The sequence below is a fragment of the Sarcophilus harrisii genome, chromosome 5, assembly GCF_902635505.1.
Source record: "Sarcophilus harrisii chromosome 5, mSarHar1.11, whole genome shotgun sequence".
Taxonomy (NCBI): Eukaryota; Metazoa; Chordata; class Mammalia; order Dasyuromorphia; family Dasyuridae; genus Sarcophilus; species Sarcophilus harrisii.
This window is the reverse complement of record NC_045430.1, coordinates 6865552-6885765: the sequence shown is the minus strand read 5'-3', so window position 1 is coordinate 6885765 and position 20214 is coordinate 6865552.

Genomic DNA, 20214 nt, shown 5'->3' with positions numbered 1-20214 from the left:
CACAGAGCTCCCTCCCTGGTATCATCCCCTCCTAAAAAGACCCTAACGATAGACAGCAAAGTGTCATCTTTCCAACCTGAAGCAGTCAGTATTACTAGGGCTATTCTCCCATATTACAGAGGGGAACACTGATGTCCAGCTAGGGGAAGGGATTGCCTAAGCTTACATGAACAATTATCCCAGCTCTTCTCACCAGATAATGATTCTTTCCACTATCCACTATTCCTTGACACTCAAGGAAGTGCTGACTTTCTGGGGAGGACATCTTGCAAGGATGGCCAAATTTCCAACAGGCAGGGATGGGGCAAAATCCTAGTCAACTCCTCTATGGCCCTCCTCCCTCTACCACTTCTACCTGAGTTGCAATGCCTGGTACACAGTAGGCACTTAATAAATGTTGATTGGTTGAGTGGTCTAGCCAGGAGTCAAAATAGACTCACATAATACACCCCCAGAAAGAGGAAAGGATGTGAAACTAGAGGGAGGGCCCCTGTTCAAGAAGGAGATGTCAAAGTGAAGTTGGGATTTCTGGACACAGCTTCAATTACAGAAATGCCAGGTGTCCGGCCAGAGGTGGAGGACACACTTGCCTAGTGTCATGCCAATATGAAGAAAAAGATTTCAAACTGAAAAGAAAAGGATGAAGGAGAAACCACAGATTTAGAGCAGAAGGGACCCTAAGGTCCATCAACCTCCTGCCACCTCACCTCACTTGAGAGGTGAGAAAACAGGTTCACACAGCTAAAAGATGTCCAAGACAGTATTTGAACCCAGGACTTCCTGACTTCAAGCCCAGTGCCCTACACACCAAGTTAGACACCACAGAAAGGAACTACAATTAAGGAAGATTAGACACCCCTCAAAGTTCCCAAGAGACAAAATCCAAGGAAAGAGTCAATAGGTAAAACCATGGCTTCCTGATGTCTAGACACAAGGCTCAAAGTGTAAGCAACAGACAAAAGGAGCCAAAGATCTGTTCCCACCACAAGGAGACAAGTCGGGCCCCATATATGTCCGTGACACATGGCTTCCCCACGGCTCTGGTGGAAGCACCGGAGGCTGAAACAGAGTAGGGAAAGGGGAGGGTATTATCATGTATTAAAAATATCCACCTGTAAGAAAATGGATGGCCCAGCCATTCTGGAGAGCAATCTGGAACTATGCTCAAAAAGTTATCAAACTGTGCATACCCTTTGAGCCAGCAGTGTTTCTACTGGGCTTATACCCCAAAGAGATACTAAAGAAGGGAAAGGGACCTGTATGTGCCAAAATGTTTGTGGCAGCCCTGTTTGTAGTGGCCAGAAGCTGGAAAATGAGTGGATGCCCATCAATTGGAGAATGGCTGAGTAAATTGTGGTATATGAATGTTATGGAATATTATTGTTCTGTAAGAAATGACCAGCAGGATGAATACAGAGAGGATTGGCCAGACTTACATGAACTGATGCTGAGTGAAATGAGCAGAACCAGGAGATCATTATATACTTCAACAATGATACTGTATGAGGATATATTCTGATGGAAGGTTTTCTCCAACAAAGAGAAGATCTAACTCAGTTTCAATTGATCAGTGATGGACAGAAGCAGCTACACCCAGAGAAGGAACAGTAGGAAATGAATGTAAACTGTGTGCATTTTTGTTTTTCTTCCCGAGTTATTTTTACCTTCTTAATCCAATTCTCTCTGTGCAACAAGAGAACTGTTCGCTTCTGCACCATATATTGTATCTAGGATATACTGTGACAGATTTAACATGTACAGGACTGCTTGCCATCTAGGGGAGGGGATGGAGGGAGAGAGGGGGAAAAATCGGAACAGAAGTGAGTGCAAGGGATAATGTAAAAAATTACCCTGGCATGGGCTCTGTCAATAAAAAGTTATTAAAAAATTTTTAAAAAAGAAAGTAAAGAAACTAATGAATATACAAAATTGAATTGGTTTTGTAAAAAAAAAAAAAACTAAACTAAAATACATACAGTTTTGATTAATTTAATATAGAAAAATTAAATAAAAAAGAAAACCAAATTACCAGAATCAAAGAAAGAAAGAAAGAAAGAAAGAAAGAAAGAAAGAAAGAAAGAAAGAAAGAAAGAAAGAAAGAAAGAAAGAAAGAAAGAAAGAAAGAAAGAAAGAAAGAAAGAAAGAAAGAAAGAAAGAAAATGGATGTCATTAGTATAAGTGAAAGCACTTGGGTGAAGTTAAAGTGATTTTGGTTATCTGAGTAGACCGCAGACCACCTGAACAGAAAGAGGAAATAGAGGAGGAATTTATAAGGCAATCACGAGCCTGGTACAGAGCGGAAGGGAAGGGAAAAGAAACAAGCATTTACTGAGCGACCACTTTGAGCCTGGCACTTCACAATTTCATTTGATCCTCACAACTCTGGGAGGTAAGTACTTTTATTGTTCCCATTTTACAATTGTGGAAACCAAGGCAGAGATTTACACAGAGTCATAAAGCCAGTAAATTTTGAAGGCTATATTTAAAGTGAGGCTTTCCAGGCCCAGCTCTCCATCCATTACACTACCTAATTGCCTCATGACATAGTAACATGACATGGCATGTCTGTTGGCATGTTTCTCTTTCTCTAGTTTTCTCTTTAGTTCTTGGTAACTTTCTCTCTTTCTCCTCTTCTTCTCTAACTCTTTCTCTCCCTTCTTCTTTCTTTTCTTTCTTTCTTTTTATTCTCTCTCTCTCTTTCTCTCTATGTGTCTCTCTCTGACTCTTTTTCTCTGTCTTTGTCTTTCTCCACTTCTCTTTGTCTTTCCTTTCTCTCACTCTGTCTCTGTCTGTCTCTCTTTCTTTCTCTCGGTGTCTGTCTCTCTGTCTCTATCTCTTTCCCTCACTATCCTCTCTCTCCTTTCTTTCTCCTTCTTTCTTCCCATTCTCTATCCCCCTTTTATCCCTTCTCTTCTCTCTCTCTCATCTCATAGAACAGCTCACACTTTCTTCATCCTTCAAAAACTAAAGGAACCAACCAGGAGATCTAAGGGGATTTCCTATTAGGTCCACCCCAGTGATCTCTTGGTAAGAAACAGGCCCAAAATTAAACTCCTTTCTAAAGTTTGCGATAGAAAAAGAGAGGAAATCTGGGCCTAGTTTGACATTCAGCCAAGATTTGGGGAAAGCAGATTTCAAAGTATTCAAAGGAAAAATGGATAGGATGCCAGGAACTAGAGTTGTTATGAGGACATCATCCTCTAGAGAGGCAGGAAATGCACAAGAATGAAGTTTGGAGATCCAAAAGAGAACAATCCCACCAAGGAAGACAAATGGGATTTGAAGAGACTGGTGTGGATCCACAGGGAACTCACCAACCAGTTTAGGTTTTTTTAAAAAGTCTATAAAAATCTGAAGAACCATTGAAGGCCTGCCCAGTTTTTAAAGCATTCCCTGCTCCAGTCTCCCATATGGAGGCTGCCATGTGGGAGGGAGGATCCCTTTCCTCCCCTTTTGGAGTAAACTCAAATATCCTCTGACCACTTCTATCATTTATCATATCTTTCTGACTACATCTGCTGTTTCTATGGTGTTAAAAAAAAAAATGTCCTTTAATCAGCTGCTGAGCCAGAAGCAAAAGTACACACGGAAGGTTTGACTGGTCACACTCACCCTTCCCTAGTGATGTATGAGGCCAGAACTCTCAGTCTCTCCCTTCACCCCATCTGCCACATGACTGCAGATGCGTGGCCCCTACATGTTCTCCCTCTTGTATTTATTGTTTCTCAGCTTAGATGGATAAGTATCAGAGATGGGCAGTTAGAACCAAATTAGGATCCTGGGAGGCTCCAGAGACCCTCGGGGCCATCCAAGGTCCCTTCAGCCGTCAAAGCCAATGTAGCAATAGCCAGGTCCAGTTAGGAGTTAGCCCCCAAGAGAAATCAACTTAACTCAGCCCCAGCAGGATAGCAAATCAGCTATTTAAGGTACTGAGTCCTGCATGTAGGGGGTCACCTCAGCACTCCTACAAGTGAACTTGGTTGGGGCAGAATATTTTAAAGCAACCACTTTAAGCTGTGGGCTCATTCTCCCTAAAGAGTAGATGTATAAAGGGAAGAGTGTGTTCTCAATCTGAGAGGACCTCTTACACCTTTTTATATATTTTTTTAATCCCTAGGTATTTAAAAAAAAACTCTGTTATAAATTGGTTAATTGATATTTGTGAGTTGTTATTATTATGTGGTATAGGAGAGAAACGCACTGGTTGGGAGTTTGTGGATAATAGTATTAGATATCTCCAGCCCCTCAGTATTACTCCAGAGGCATGAGAAGAGATAGTCTATGTGTGGGTTAGGAAAAGGAGCCCCAACACTAATGCATTGTTGGTGGAGTTGTGAAATGATCCAAACATTCTGAAGAGCAATCTGGAACTGTGCCCAAAGGGCTGCAAAACTGCGCATACCCTTTGACCCAGCAGTGCCATTACTGAGTCTGTATCCCAAGGAAATCTTAAAGGAGGGAAAAGGACCCACATGTACAAAAATGTTTGTAGCAGCTCTTTTTGTGGTAGCAAAGAATTGGAAAATGAGTAGATGTCCATCAATTTGGGAAATGGTTGAACAAATTGTGGTACATGAAGGTGATGGAATATTATTGTTCTATAAAAAATGATGAACAAGCTGATTTTAGAAGGGCCTGGAAAGGTTTCCATGAACTGATGGCGAGGGAAACAAGCACAACCAGGTATACATTGTACACAGTAACAGCAAGAATGTGTGATGATCAACTATGCAAGACTAGGTTCTTCTCAGTGCTTCAGTGATCCGAAGCAATCCCAATAGACTTTGGACAGAACATGGCATCTGCATCCAGAGAGAGAACCAAGGAGACTGAATGTAAATCAACACATGCTATGTCCACTTCTTTTTTTTTTTTCTTTCTTCCATTTTTAAAAATTTTTATTTCTTCCATGGTTTTTCCATTTTACTCTGATTTTTCTCTTCCAACATGATTCATGAAGCAATGTATGTTAAAAATAAATTTTAAAAAAAGGAAAATTGAAAAAGGAAAAGGAGCCCCACTGATGCTAAGTGAAGAGAATAGAACCAAGAGAACATTGTACCCAGCAACAAGAAGGTTATGCGATGATCAACTGTGATGGATGTGGCTCTTTTCAACGATAAGGTGATTCAGGCTAATTCCAATAGATTTGTGATGTGAGAGAGCCATCTTCAGAGTGTACTATAGCAGCAAAACCAGGTTAATAGGAGAATATAAAACATTATAAAATCCAGTAAAAAAAATTAATATCAGAAATCTATCTCTGGCTGTCCCCCACTTCCAGTCTGGAATGCTCTTCCTTCTCATCTCTATTTCCTGCATTCCCTGGCCTTCTTTAAGTCTCATCTAAAGTTTCAACTGTATTGGAAGGCAAGTGAGAGAGAGAAAATTTGGAACTCAGTTTTTTAAAATGAATGTTAAAAATTTTAAATATAATTGAGAAATATTCAATGAAATAAATAAAACACATTTTTAAAAATTCGAATCACTCAAAAAAAAAAAAAAAAGAATTGAAACCGGTGACAGAAGTTAATGACCTACAAAAGGGCAGAGTTTTGTTTTTGTTTTTTATATTAAGAGAAGGAAAAAAAGGACTCCAAATGGGATAAGCCCTTTGCTTAGAATGAGTGGAATAATAATAATAATAGCTAACATTCAAAAAGCACTTTCTGATTTACAGAAAATTTTCTATTTATTTTCTAGTTTGAAACTCACACTAACCCGATAAAGTAGGTGCTATTATTATTATTCCCATTTCACAGGCTAGAAAACCAAAACCCATATTTTTTTCTTTCTGAATCTAATTCTTCCTGTGCAACAAGAGACCTGTTCGGTTCTGCACACATATATTGTATCTAGGATATACTGTGACATATTTAACATATATTGGACTGCTTGCCATCTGGGGGAGGGAGTGGAGGGAGAGAGGGGAAAAATCGGAACAGAAGTGAGTGCAAGGGATAATGTTGTAAAAAAAAAAATTACCCTGGCATGGATTCTGTCAATAAAAAGTTATAATTATTAAAAAAAAAAAAAGAAAAAGAAAAGAAAATATCCAAAAAAGAAAGAAAACCAAAACCCAGAGTTGAATGACTTGCCTACCGTCATAAACACTAGCCTTATAAAGTAGGTGCTATTATTATTATTCCCATTTCACAGGCTAGAAAAAGAAGACTCACTTGTCTACAGTCATAGAACCAGCAAAGGCATAATTCAATGCTGGCCATCTGGACACAAGCATCTCTCTGCTCACTGCGCCATCTAATGGACAACAAAGAAGAAGGCCGAACTGATCGATTGCTGTTCTGCTTGTTTTTTTTTGCCAGGGAGAGATGCCCTTTGCACCAGACATAAAGGAACAAAAAAATGATTAACAGGGAGCTGATGTGCAAGATTAGTCAGGAGACAGGAAGAAGGCGAGCACCTGCGCGCTCCTGGGACTTTGTCTCACATGCAGAGCGTTCTCAGATCACGAAAGAACCGGCAGAGAGGAGGGCAGGGCTGCTGCCAGGAGATTTGAACAAAATCAAGGGAAGCAGTGCCCCAAGATTGGAGCAGGGCAAATAGTGTCCGGATTATCAAAAAAAGGGGAAGAAAACAGGACCTGCAGACAATCTCACTTCCTTCCTTACTAAACTAGGAGAGGATGTAGTAGATACTGTTTCCCCAAACCCTGGTAAAGCTTTAACAGTGTATCTGATTCTGTCCCTGTGGAGGAGATCCGGAGATGTAATTTAGGTCAAAGCTCCTTAAACTGTGGGTTGTGACCCCATATGGGGCACTAACCGAATGTGGGTGTTGCGAAAAAATTGGCAGCAGTAAAGAGTAGCAAATATTCCACCACTGTTTAATTCTTTATTAAAATAAACAGATGCATCCATCTCATTACTATGCAAATTTGCTTTCATTTTTAACAAATGGTCAAAAATTATATGTATCCCAAAGAATTGTTTTAAGAGAAATTTCTTTATGATTGACTGTCAGTAAATGTTTAATGTGCACACTTGTTTTATATGCCAAATACCCGGGATCGTGTAAAAGTCAAAAAAAGGGTTACAAGATGGAAAATGCTTAAGAAGCCCTGGTAAATATACTGTGACATATTTAACATGTATAGGACTGCTTGCCATCTGGGGGAGGGGTGAAGGGAGGGAGGGGAAAAGTCGGAACAGAAGTGAGTGCAAGGGATAATGTAAAAAAAAAAAAAAATTAACCAGTCATGGGTTCTGGCAATAAAAAGTTATTTTAAAAAAGAAGAAGAAGAAGCAGCCCTGGTGAAATGACAATAGTCAGATGGATTCTGAGCTGGTTGGGTGGCCAGACTCCAAGAAGAGCTGTTAATGGGTCAATGTCAAGATGGCCGGAAGACATCTCCAACAGAGTGCCTCAGGAATGAATCTGGGCTTGGCCAGCTCAAATTTTTATCAGTGACATGGACAGATGAAGGCAGAGAGGTCACTTTTACCGAGTGTGTCCCCTCCCGAAGCTGAGGACAAGAGCTAATGCAGAGATGACTGTGGGGATCCAATGGGATCTTGGCAGGCTGAAGCAGTGGGCTAAATCTACTAGAATGATGTCCAATAGGGATAAGTGGATAGGGATCCAATAAAAGGTGATTTCACATGTATGAGAGAAGGAGGCTGTAATTCTGAAAATACCCCAAGGACTTGAGAGTCCATCCCAAACTCAATCAGCAATGAAATGTGGTATCAAGAAACCTAATCTACTCTCAGGCTACATAAAAAGGGGCAGAACTTTTAAGGAGAAGGACATGATCTCACTGTATTCTGCCCTTGGCAGACTTCATTGGGAGGATTGCATTCAATTCTAGGGATTCTGATTTTTTTTCCTGTTTTTTTCCAATTTATTTATTTTTAATAAACATTATTTAATGAGTTGTGTTGAGAGAAAAATCAGAGCAAAAGGGAAATAGAAAAAAAAAAGGGAAATTGGGAGAGAGAAAAAAAAGAGAAGTGCACATAGCATGGAACCCCAATTTTCAATGAGCTGGAGAGAGTGTCTAGAGGAAGATAGGAAAGGGCCTTGAAGCATGATAGAGGAACATAACTTGAAGGAACTGAAAATATTTAGCCTGTCCTCAAGTATTTGAAAGGCTGTTATGTGAGTTGAGGGGAAGGGTTCAGTTTTGTTCTGCTTGGCCCCAGAAGGCAGAACCAGGGGCCATGGGTGTGGCAAGGGAGGAGTTGCAAAGAGTATTTGTAAGCTAGAGATCCAGAAAACTTCCTAACAATTGGAGCTGTTCTTAATATATATGTATAACCAGAAAAATTTTAATTTAAAAAAAGGAAAGAAAAAAAAATTGGAACTATCCCAATATGGAAGGCATTGCCTTGCCTCCAGAAATGGTAAATCCCACTCCTCAGAGGCTTCCAAGCAGAGGATGGGCAGCCACTTGTTGGGTATGCTATAGTGGAGGTCTTTTCAGTGGAGGCTGCTGCAGAACCTAGACTCTCTCCCTCATTACCAGCTCTCCTCAGGTGACACAGTGGAAATAATCCTGGACTTGAAGGCAGGGGTCCTGCTCAGCCACGGACTACCTATATGGATCTTGGGCAAGTCACTTAAAAACACCAAGCCTCAGTTTCCTAGTATGTAAAAGAGAGGGTTCCATCTTTCCTGTGCTGCTCCCAAAGGATCTTCAGGAGGAGAGTGAAAACTCCCTGTCACTCCTAATCCCTCTCCACCAAACTAGGATTAGGGGAGGCAGAGGAGGATCAGTTTCCCCTTCTGTTCAAAAAGTGGATTTGACTAGATGCTTCTCCACTGGAAGACAGAGGGTAGTCTTGATTTGGGTTGGGGCGACATCTAGTGGGAAAAACATTTTCCTGCCACTTGAGGCAAAGAGATTCAGGAAAATAAAGATTTATTTTCCTACCCTCAGCTCCTTAGGAGAGTTTCCAGATAAAAATTACCCTAAGCAGGACATTACAAAAAAGGCCTTTGAGTCCCTAAAGACTTGTTAAGTGCCCACATTGGGCCAACCTTGTTCAAACGAACAGTCCCTGCTTGCAAGGAGCTCAGTCTAACTGGAGAGACAGCATTGAACTAACTGTTGAATAACTATAAATCTCTGTATAAACAAAATATCAACAGGATGGACTGGAAACAACCAACTGCTCCCTCTAGAATTAAGAAGGATTAGGAAAGGCTTCCTCTAAAAGGAAGCATTTTACCTAAAACCTGAAGGAAGCCAGGGAGTAGAGGAAGGAGAATGTTCCAGGCCTGATAGACTCTCAGAGAAAATGCCTAGAATCACAAGATGGAGTGTGTCTTTGTTGAGGAACACAGAAAGCTATTGCAGAATACCCAGAGAGATGTAGACTCTAAGAAATCTTGGAAAGGTCAGAGGATCCAGCTTCTGGAGAGCTTTTAATGGCCAAAAGATGATTTTCCATTTCATTCTGAAGGTGAAAGAGCCACAGCTGTTCGTTGAGTAGGGGAGTAAGATGGCTAGAACTGAGGCCATCAAGATCATTTTTATGTTTAGAGGAATTGCAGGTTTCATCTATATTGGTGTGGAAGGGGGAGTAGGAAAGGGAGGAAGAAAAAAAATGGAACAAAAGGTTCTGCCAGGGTGAATGTTGAAAACTATCTGTGCCTGTATTTTGAAAAATAAAAGGCTATAATTTTTTTTTTAAGATTATTTTGCTAGCTGAGTGGAGACTGAGCTATTATGGGGAGAGGTGTGGGTCAGACTTTTAGAGAATCCAGACTTGAGGGGAGAAGGGGCTGTGCCAGGGTGGGGGCAATGCAGGGGGGGGGTGTATTAAAGAGCTGTCATAAGGGTCAAATGCTCAACAAATAGATTGTTTATAAGGGGAGGCTCAAGGATGACATCTAGGTTTTGAGGATGGTGGAACCCTCTGCAGTAAGGGAAAAGTTGGGAAGAGGAAAGGATCAGAGAAAAAAGATAATTAATTCAGTTTGGGGCCCGTCAAGTTTAAGATGTCTATGGGGCATCCAGTTTGAGCTGTCCAGCAGGTGGACAGAGATGTCAGCCTGGCGAGAGTAGAGATGGATAAATTGATGCGAGAATCACCAACACAGACATAGTAATCGTTTTAATGGCTCATGAGAAAACTTCCCAGCAGAACAAACTCCCTCCTATCACATTCTCCTTAGCCTGCTCGTCCTTCCCATTTAGAGAGCTTGGGGATGGGGGCTCACAATATCCAGGGCTCCCCATGAGATTTTGGAAATCCCAGACACATTACCCAGGAGAGCTACCTTCTATCCCTCTCATCCACCTCTCCTGACCCTTCCTGGGAACTGCCTGTTGGCCAGGGCTACAACCAGCCAGGTTCAGGCTCATTATGAAGCTCTTTGGATCAGCAGCTGAGGAAAATGAAGAGTCAAAAAAAGCCTCCTAGGAGGAAGTGCATTAATGCAGTCACACTTGGAGATTTGTGAGCCTTTGCTTTCATTTAAGTGACATAAATTAAAATATACATCAAAATGTATAAATTAAACTAAATGTAAAATGTGACCCATTAGAATTAGGAGTCTCTGGCCTTTCATTCACAAGAGCTGCAAGGAGAAGGGAAGATGATCATTATTAGCTCTATTTTACAAGCAGGTTTTAGAGACAGAAAGCAATTTGCCTGAAGTCACCCAGCATGGAAGTAGCCTCCCTGCCACTCCCACGTAGATACTTTGAACTCCCAATCCATATTTCCTTTATGAATTATTGGGAAAGACAAAGGCCCGTAGAGCTGTACAGGAAGGCATTCTGAAACCACACTGAGAAGCTAGAGTTCCTTCTCTCTGGGAAGTTAATGCTGGGCCCCATTTTGTTATTTTTAGCAATAATAAAAACTCCAACTGCTTCTCTTTCCTCACAAATTTGGGGTTCAGGATGGGTTCTTGAGGTTCAGGATGGGTCCCATACTGAATCCTAAGGTTTTCTGAAGTACATGACAGTCCTTAGGATTTAGGATGAGTCCTTGAGTGTCAGTCAGTGTCCCTGAGATTATAGGCCTTCCCTGGCATCACAATCCCATCCATTCCCATAGTTACCTGTTCCTCTCTCCCACTCCTCAGATACCCCAAAAAAGGCATAGCCAAGCAGGGCATTAGGAAATAGATTAGATGATCACTGGAAAGTCCCAAGGAGTCAGAATCCATGAATCAAACCAAAGAAAATTAGGAACCTTCAGCCTCTCTTGAATGTCGTTTCCTGTTTTTCATGCTATTATCTCCCCAGGATATTTTAAGTAAACTCTTTGAGGGAAGTTTCACTTTTGTCCCAGTGCCTAGTTCAGTATACTGTAGGTATTTAATAGATGCATAACAGATTGAATTGAACTAGAGGATTAGTGGAAGTACCTGGAGGTTTTTAACTAGGAAAGAAAACTTGGGGGAGTTTTCAGGCCTCTAAGTTAAGCCTTCTTTAGTACCCCCCTGGGGGGGGTGGGTAAGTGCAGAAGGCAGAAAGTGATAAGCAGACTAATTTAGGCTTGGGTAAATTGCCCCAGTGCAGGTAGGGAGCTCTATATCACTGGAAGGTTCAAGCCAAGGCTGAATGACCATTGACCCCAAATGTCTTCCATAGAGTCCTTTGTCAGGTAGGGAGGAGTCAGGCCCCAGAGAGATTCTGAGAATCTGAGAACTGGGTCTGAGAACTAGGCTTCTTACCTCCCAGGAGTTTCTTTTAATGTGCTTCTGCTCCAGGCTCTCTCTGAGGGCACTAGAGATAGAAATCTCTCATCTCTTGCCAACCTGCTCAATCCTTCCCCAGGTCCCCTTCTCATCTTTCCCGCACAAGCTTGGGGCAGGATAGGGGCTCCCCAAGGGCCTAGATCTCACTGTTCCTTCCACATAAGGACTTACTGTAAGATCTCCTCTCTGGGGCTCAATTTTCCCATCTCTATGGGAATGTCGGGAGCTTCTGGGCCCAGGGATTCATCCTAACCCCAAACTCTTCAGGAGGTAGGAGGGAGAAACAGGGAAAGAGGGTTTGGGCTCCTGAGAAAGGGAGCTGGGGAAATTCACAAAATTCTGTTCTGGGGCTCATCTTTACACTTGGGGATTACTGAATGACAGTTCTGGTCTCGGGACCCTTTCCAAATTGGCTCCAGAATATGTGAAATCCTGTCTATTGCCCAGAACCAGTTCCCTCCACTGCAGGCCGGGCTCCCAGAGGCTGGGAACCCAGTTACCTCTTCCCCTCTCCATGTGAGGGGAGGGGACCCTTTCCTGGATTCCCCCACCCACCCTTCCCGGACGACAGCTGCTCTGCCTCTGTGGACAGATGTTCCCCAAGCTGAGGCGATTGAAAGGACTCTCCTCCCTCTCTTTTACAGAAGCCTCATTAACTTCAAACAAAACCCCCTAGCTCCTTCCCGCCTTCTCTCCCCCAGGGTCTCCTGGGCTGGAATGAAAGGAAGCAGGAAGAGAAGGTAGAGGCAACAGCATTTCCCTCCTGCCTAATGGAAGTGCTAAGGGAAGAACCAGAACAACTCCCCCATCCTGCCCCATTTCCAAGCTGGCATAAGGGGAGAGATTGACCCAGAGCTCTCCGGGACAGGCAGTGGGTTGGGCTGACCCAGCAGCCCCAAGCCCCAAGGCTCTGCTACCCTGGTGCCTTCCCTACAGCTCAGGAGTTTCTCCTCAGAGGAGCCCTCTCTTGTAGCCCAGCATTTTTCTAACCCTTTAAATTGGCAAACACTTGATTTTTGTCACCCTCTGTGCTACTCAGGACCCCCCAAGTGAGGAGGGCCACATGAATGGCTCTGAAGGAGCAAGCCCAGAGAGGTCCAGTCTTAGAGGCAATCTTGTGAAGTTAGTGCCCTAGCCATTCGGAGTCCCATGAGTGAGACTGGTTAGCAGCAGGGGAAACTCAGGGGGCTGCTCCTGACCTCTGACATATACAAGGTCACCTCCAAGCTTGGACTGTATGCCCACTTCCAGAGTGATGTTCCCCCCACCTATCCAGGAAAAGAACCACAAAGGGGAAAAACAGTCTCAAGCCCTCCCACAAGTGGCATAGTGGGAAGAACCAGCCTTCACCCATCCCCATTCCAGGCAGATCCCAGAGTTACATGTTGCCCCCCTGGATGGGTAAAGAAAAAGAAAACCATCCAGAAGCTGTCTTTCTTACATCCTTTTTAACTGATGCAGCCTCTTCCCTATTCAACTGGTCAGGGAGGGGAGGACCAGGGGACTCCCCATCCAGGGGAGGAACCAAAGGACCCTCAGAATTGTCTGCATTGAATTAAAATGCCAAGTCCTTTCACTGCTGAGCTACCACATAGCTGGAAAGCAACAAGGAAGTTGGTCCCTTTCCAAATGCCTAAGAGCTGGGTCTCATGCCCCTGGAGTTTCCTGAAGTTTCCCAGGCTAGTCCCTATGGGCCAGTTAACCTCCCCTTCAGTTATCCCCATTTTCAATCTGAGGGTCAGAATGGTCCCAGAGCTAGGAATTATCCCCGGGAGCTTGGAACCCAAGTCTGTCATTTATTTCAAATCCTCCTCTCTAGCCACACAGTCTGCCCACTGCTCCTTCCTCAGCTTTTTAGCCAGTCCTTCCTAGTAAGATCAGCTCATAAAACAACCTGTTCCTTGGTGCCTCTGAGCACTTAAGCTGGCATGGTTATAGGTGATGTTAATAGGAACAAAACCCTCCAAAGCCCTTTCTTGGGAGGAAGTGAAAGTTGTGTGATGCCATCTCATAGAGGAAGAAAATGAGAGATTGCACGATTAGTTCCTATGTTATTTCCAGGTCAGTCAGTTCTCCCACTGGTTCCTTCTGCTTCTACTTCCTCGTTCTATCTTGATCCATCTGTGTCAGCTCTTCTGGTTGCTGAGAAAGCAGGGCCCCTTCTAGGCGATTCTCTTGGCTGAGGAATAACCAGGGTGGGGCAACAAGAGTTCTGTCCCAGGATGATAAAATTTAGAGGGGGCTGAAAGCATTTGAACCTTCAGGGTGGAAACAACTGAACTTAGTTTTCAAGAATGTATCCATTAATAATGGAACAGGAAGATATTAGATAATATGTCCTCAGCACAATCACTCCCCAGGGAATAACTGCCCTGCCCCGCTCTGACCTCCTCAGCAACCTTCCCTTCCCCTCCCACCCCATTAAGCTCTGTCTAAGGTCTCCTATGCCTCTTAACTGAATGGCTGCTTGAACCACATTGGTCTTTGCAAGTTGTTGATACTCAGAGCAAAGTGGCCTTGGATGCTTCCTCCTGCAGGAACAAGGAGAGAGTTAGCAATAAATTTCACTGCTCAGGACAGGAAGAGGGGATGTTTACATTTCCTTTTCTTTTTGATTCTCTGCATAAGTGGAGGAAACCATATGTTGAATCTCTGAATTAATATAGGCAGGGGCACAAGAACTAAATGGGTCCAAAGAATGGGAGCCAAAGAAGGTTGCCTATGGCAACGTCCTTTAAATTTTGTTTTGTTTTGTTTTTTAATATTTGATCTCCTCTACACTAAGGCTTGGAGAAACAAGAAATATTTCTAACTCCCTAAGAGGGACAAAGTATCCCAGGCTTGTTCTGGCTTTGATCGTCCTCTAGAGGCTATCGTGGATATTGCAAGCTCGAAAAAGTCCAGGGCAAGTCAAAAGGCAGGCACTGCTCCAGTAGAGTGTCAACTAGTGACCAAATCAGATATGACACTGAATAGAATTCAGATCTCTTGATCTTTGACTTCTAAGTCAAAGAGTAATATTTGAAGCTGCCCAAAGCCAATCTCCAACAGAATCGAGACCCCTCTTAGACCACTGTACTGGTGAAATCATTAAAGTTTTCAGATAATGCCCAAAGGACTGTCAAACTGTCTCTACTGGGTCTGTATCCCAAAGAGATAATAAAAGAAGGGCCCACAGGTAGAAAAATGTTTATAGCAGCTCTTTTTGTAGTAGCAAGAAACTGGAGTTTGTGTGGACGCCCATCAGTTGGAGAATGGCTGAATAAATTATGATATATGAAAGTTATGGAATATTATTGTTCTATAAGAAACGATCAGCAGGATGATTTCAGAAAAATCTGGAGAGATTTTCATGAATTGATGTTAAGTGAAGTAAGTAGAACCAAGAAAACATTGTACACAGCAACCACAAGATTATATGATGATCAGGTATGATGGACGTGGTTCTTGTCAATAATGAGGTGCTTTAGACCAGTTCCAATAGACTTGTGATGGAGAAAACCATCCCCATCCAGAGAGAGGATTATGGGGACTGAATATGGATCACAACATAATATTTTCACTTTTTGTTATTCTTTGCTTGCTTGCTTGTTTTTCTTTTTCATTTTTTTCCTTTTTGATCTGATTTTTCTTGTGCAGCATGATAAATGTAAAAATAGGTTTAGAAGAATTACACATGTTTAACCTACATTGATTTACTTGCTATCTAGAGGAGAGAGGTAGGAGGAAGGGAGGAAGAAAAATTTGGAACACAAGATTTTGCAAGGATGAATGTTGAAACTTATCTTTGCCTGTATTTTAAAAATAAAAAGCTATTATTAAAATAAATAAATAAGATTTTCAAAGAGGCAAAGACAAACATTCCCCAGAGGGGCAGGGAGCCAAGTAATACTAAAAGGAAAGTCTGATCCTTGATAAAGAGGAAATCCAAGTTAAAGTGACTTTTTAGAGTAGTTCTGTTAAGTTGAGATTAATCATAGAAATAAGAATTGAAGATTTTTTTGAGAGAATAACTGAAGTTAAACCAATGTGATGGTCTATTAATACTCTTCTCTCTGTGATTTCTTCTATTTTTCTCCTTTTTGGATTGATTGCATACTGATAATGGAATGTTAACAACTATCATTATTGATTTTTAAAATCTATTTATTCCTTCAAAGCTGTGATTTTTTTTCTTTGAGAATTTCCTAACAGAACTGTTAAATAGTAGACAGATTTAAAATGGATGTCTTCATTTTTCGTCAAACTTTTTAACATATTAAATATCCTTTAACATATTAAATAAACCTAAATAGTGTTTTCTGGTTCGATTCCACATAATCCAATATTTCCACACCACTTCTGTTTGTTTTTGTTTTTTTTAAATGCATCAGTACTTCTTAGACCAACCTTTAGTGACTTGATTCAGATCTTTTTCAATCACATATGTTTCCAGTAAACAGCTCAACTGGATTTTTGTCATTGACTCTGTAATTCTTTTGCATTTATTTGGAGAGATCAACTTATTTTCATTTAGCCTTATAATGTTAGATTTGTCTTCAGTTATTCTCTCAGAAAAAAAATCTTCAATTTCTAATTCTGATTATTTCTATTATTAATCCCAACTTAACAGAACCACTCTAAGAACTCTGTAAGTCACTTTAATTGGATTTCCCATTTATCAAGGCTCCTTAGTATCACTCTACTCCCTTCTCTACCCCTTTTGGAGGTGTTTTTCTTTGTCTCTCTGAAAACTTGAATGATTTCGCCAATATAATGTTCTAAGAAGGGTCTCAATTCTGTTAATGATTATTTGCTCCAGGCAGCTTCAAAAATTCCTCTTTTTTTTGGCTAGAGGTTTGTTTGTTGTTCCAAAACTTAGTGAAACAGAGCTGTGACTTGGTAGACATTGCAAAATCTGTTTGCTTCTCAAATACCCATCTCCTATCTTCATAAAGTAGACACACCTAGTTTGTGGCCAAGCAAACACCTCATGCTGGTGTGTCCAGGAAATGCAGAAATTGGTGGTGGTGTTTGGAGGGGGGGTAGGGCAGTACAAAAGGAATGCCTGGTGTTCAGATCTGAAGCAATCTAACTGCCTCATGTAAGACATGTGTCCTAGTTGGGGGAAGGGCAGCCTGGCTCCCTCCAAGCTTCTCTCTCCTAGATTTCTGATCATTGCCTGAGGCGGCAATGGGTTTAGCTTTATAATTTTAGATTCGGAAGAAAATATCCAAGTAGATTAAAAAAACAAAACAAAACATCAAAGCACCCTAAAACTAAAACTATAAAATCAAAATTTTATATTTAATCTTGTGATGTTTCTGAGATTTTTGATTTTAGGATTCTGATTTTTTTTATCTGACATCAGTTCTTTCATCCAGCTTTAAATGATCCAATGAATTTGACAAACACATTTATCAAATAGACTGATCATATAGTTTCATCTAAGTCTTTGATAAAAAGGTTAAGGAGAACAGGGTTACGAGAGATCACGCCAATAAAGATCTCATAGAATCAAAGATTGAGAGCTGGAAGTGACCTGACTTAGAGGTCACCAAGACCTCCTCCCAATCCCCCTCATTTTATAATTGAAAAAACTGGAAGCTTAGTTTAAACGATCTGCCCATGGTTGAGTGACACAGTTAGTGGGTAACAGGACTGGATTGGAAAAAGAAAGCATGATCAGATCTGTGCTCTAGAAAAATCACCTTAACATTTGTATAGAAGCCTTGACACAGGAAGCAGATCAGAAGCCTATGGCAATAGTCCAGTGAAGAAGTGGTGAAGATCTGGATTAGGATGGTGACTGCTTGAGTGGAGCAGAAGGGATGTATTGCGCTCTTACCTTCCAAAAAAATAGTGTTTTTTAAAAAAAAATCACAAGATTCCATATGTGGAGTAAATGAAAGAAATTAACTGAGGCCTAGACCAAGGTGGGATGCTTGATCATAATAGTTCAGAAGAAATGTGGGAAAGATAACGAGTTCTCTTTTGGACATATTGAGTCTGGGATGCCTAGAGACATCTAATTAGAAATATCCAATAGATGATGTGATCTGGAGGTCAGAAGAGAAGGTCAAGAGAAGGTCACTAGGGCTAGAGAATTAGATTTTGGAATCATCTGCTTAGAGATTATTAAAAGAATCTTGTGATTTTGATCTAATAACTTTTAAAAGTTCCTAAATAGCAGAAGACGTAAAACCTGTGACTCAGGATTAATTACCATAGTTACAGAGTCATGAGGACATAGCCCCATGCTGCTGTTATTGTTTTTTTCTTGTTTTACTTGTGATCAAGCCTTCACAGTCCCATCTGAGGCCAAAGATACTGGAGAGGTTTGCCATTTCCTCCTCCAGCTCATTTGACAGGTAAGGAAACTGAGGTAAACAGCGTGAAGTGATTTGCCCACGATTGCTCAACTTACTGAATCCAGGTCTGACATTCTGTCCACTATATCTGCCTGATAACATTATGTTTGTTGTTTAGTCATTCAGTCATGTTCCGACTCTTCATGATCCCATAACATCCCAATACTGTCCAATATTTCTCCAGTGGATTGAGACAAACAGAGCTTAAGTGATTTGGCCAGGATCATGCAGTTAATAAATGTCTAAGGCTGTATTTGAATTCAAGGCCTTCTGATTCCAGGACTAGCTGAGCCACCTAGATGCCTAGGTCCTATGGAAGATAATAAAAAGCTTTTTTTTTTTCAGAAGCAGGGAGCCTCCCTCCTATTGTCCTTTCCCGAACACATCAAAGGCTTCCCATCATTCCAGAGACAGTGACCGAAAGATAGAAATGCATTTGGAATCAGGAAAGATTCAATCTGCAGGGCTACTCAGCTAAAGAAGGAGTTAGAGAAAGAAAGTGACCTGCCCATGAAATCCCAAAGGTGGAGGGAGAGAAGAGCAGGCGAGTACTTTTTCCATCCAATGATGAAATGGGATGAATTGATAGCTAAGGAGTTTCCAGTCACTGGTGGCATTCAAGCAAAGGCTGGATGACCATTTGTCAGGGGAGTTTTAGCACATTCCAGGTAACTGAGTGAGCAAAAACCTGGAAGCAGGAGAGTATGATTTGGGAGATGGGGAATCCTCCATTTTGGCTGAAGTATAGAATATCTGAAGAAGAGTGTTGAATAGAATTTCGGTAGTGGATAGAGAGCTGGCTTTTGAATCAGGAAGACCTGAATTTAATTCCAGACGCTGATATATAATCAATAGTCGATGGTCAATGAACATGGTGCCAGGCACTGTGTTAAGCCTTGGAGCTACAAAAAAAGGGGTTTTCAAGAAACTTACAATCTAACGTGACCCTCTGGGTAAGACACAAACTCCCAGGGTATTAGATTAATTCCATGACTGTAAGACAAAGAGAACCAAGGATGTAAAATTAAAAAGGTTCCATATCATGAAGGACCTTGAACACCAGGCCAAGGAGTCCAAATTTTACTCCTTAGGCAGTAGGTAGGCACAGAGGGATTTTGAGGGGGGGAGGTTCAGGTTCAGATTCGTTCAAAAGAGAATCCTTTAAAGAATGGAGTGATGGACAAGGGAGAGCATAGATGTACTGACATGAAATCTGTTTGGAGCATGTGACTGAGCAGACGTGGGAGGTATGGAAGACAGAGGAGCAGGAGATGGTCAGGAGATTGGAAGGAGGAGAGACAGGATGAGGAGTGCAGAGGCTGGGAAGTCTCAAGGACAAGTGGGAGAAGATGGGGGACTAAGCTATTTAAACAGGGTGAGTTTTAGGGTTTGGGGAATGGGGGTGGCCTCTGACCTGGATCAGACCTGGAGATACCAACGAGGAGGGAGCTGAAGCTAAGAGAACAAGTGAAATTGTCCAGGGAGAGAAAAAAAGCAGGAAGACAATGGGTTGATGGGAAAGAGAAGGGGCAGTGGGAGAGGTACCAGGAACACTCATGGTGAGGAAGGCCAAAGTGTCCAAGAAGAAGGAGGGCTTAACAGTTTCACAAACCGTAGACAAATCAAGGAAGCTAAGCCCAGGAGGTGGGAGGAGGATGTGGAGGTCAGGCTTTGGTGGCTATTGAGGAAGCAAAGAGGTATGAGTGCCCACAGACTGGGGGAAGAATGGACAGGAAGGAAGTAGAGATAGCTGGAAGAGTTAGCTCTTACCAGTATTTTTAACATGAAGGAAAGGAGAGGGAGATGGAGGCAACAACCCGCTTGAGAAAACCTGTACAAATAGGCACAAATGAGAGAGAGAGGAGATGTATATGGGGAAGGGGATGCTGTCTGGTTAATGTGACAAGGCATCCCTGCTGGGGAGCAGGGGAGACAATTCAGGATGGGCCAGAGGAGCTAGCCTTAGCAAGGAGGGCTGACTTTTTGTAATAGCAAAGAACTGGAAACAAAGTAGATGCCCATAGACTTCAGGCTGGCTAAACTATGATTCATCATTTCAAAAATCTTATTTATTTATTTAGTATTTTCCCCAGTTACATCTAAAATAGTTTTTTTTTACATCTGTTTTTTTAAACTTTTAAGTTACAGATTCTGTCCTTTGTGAAGTTAGTTATGCAAACCATTT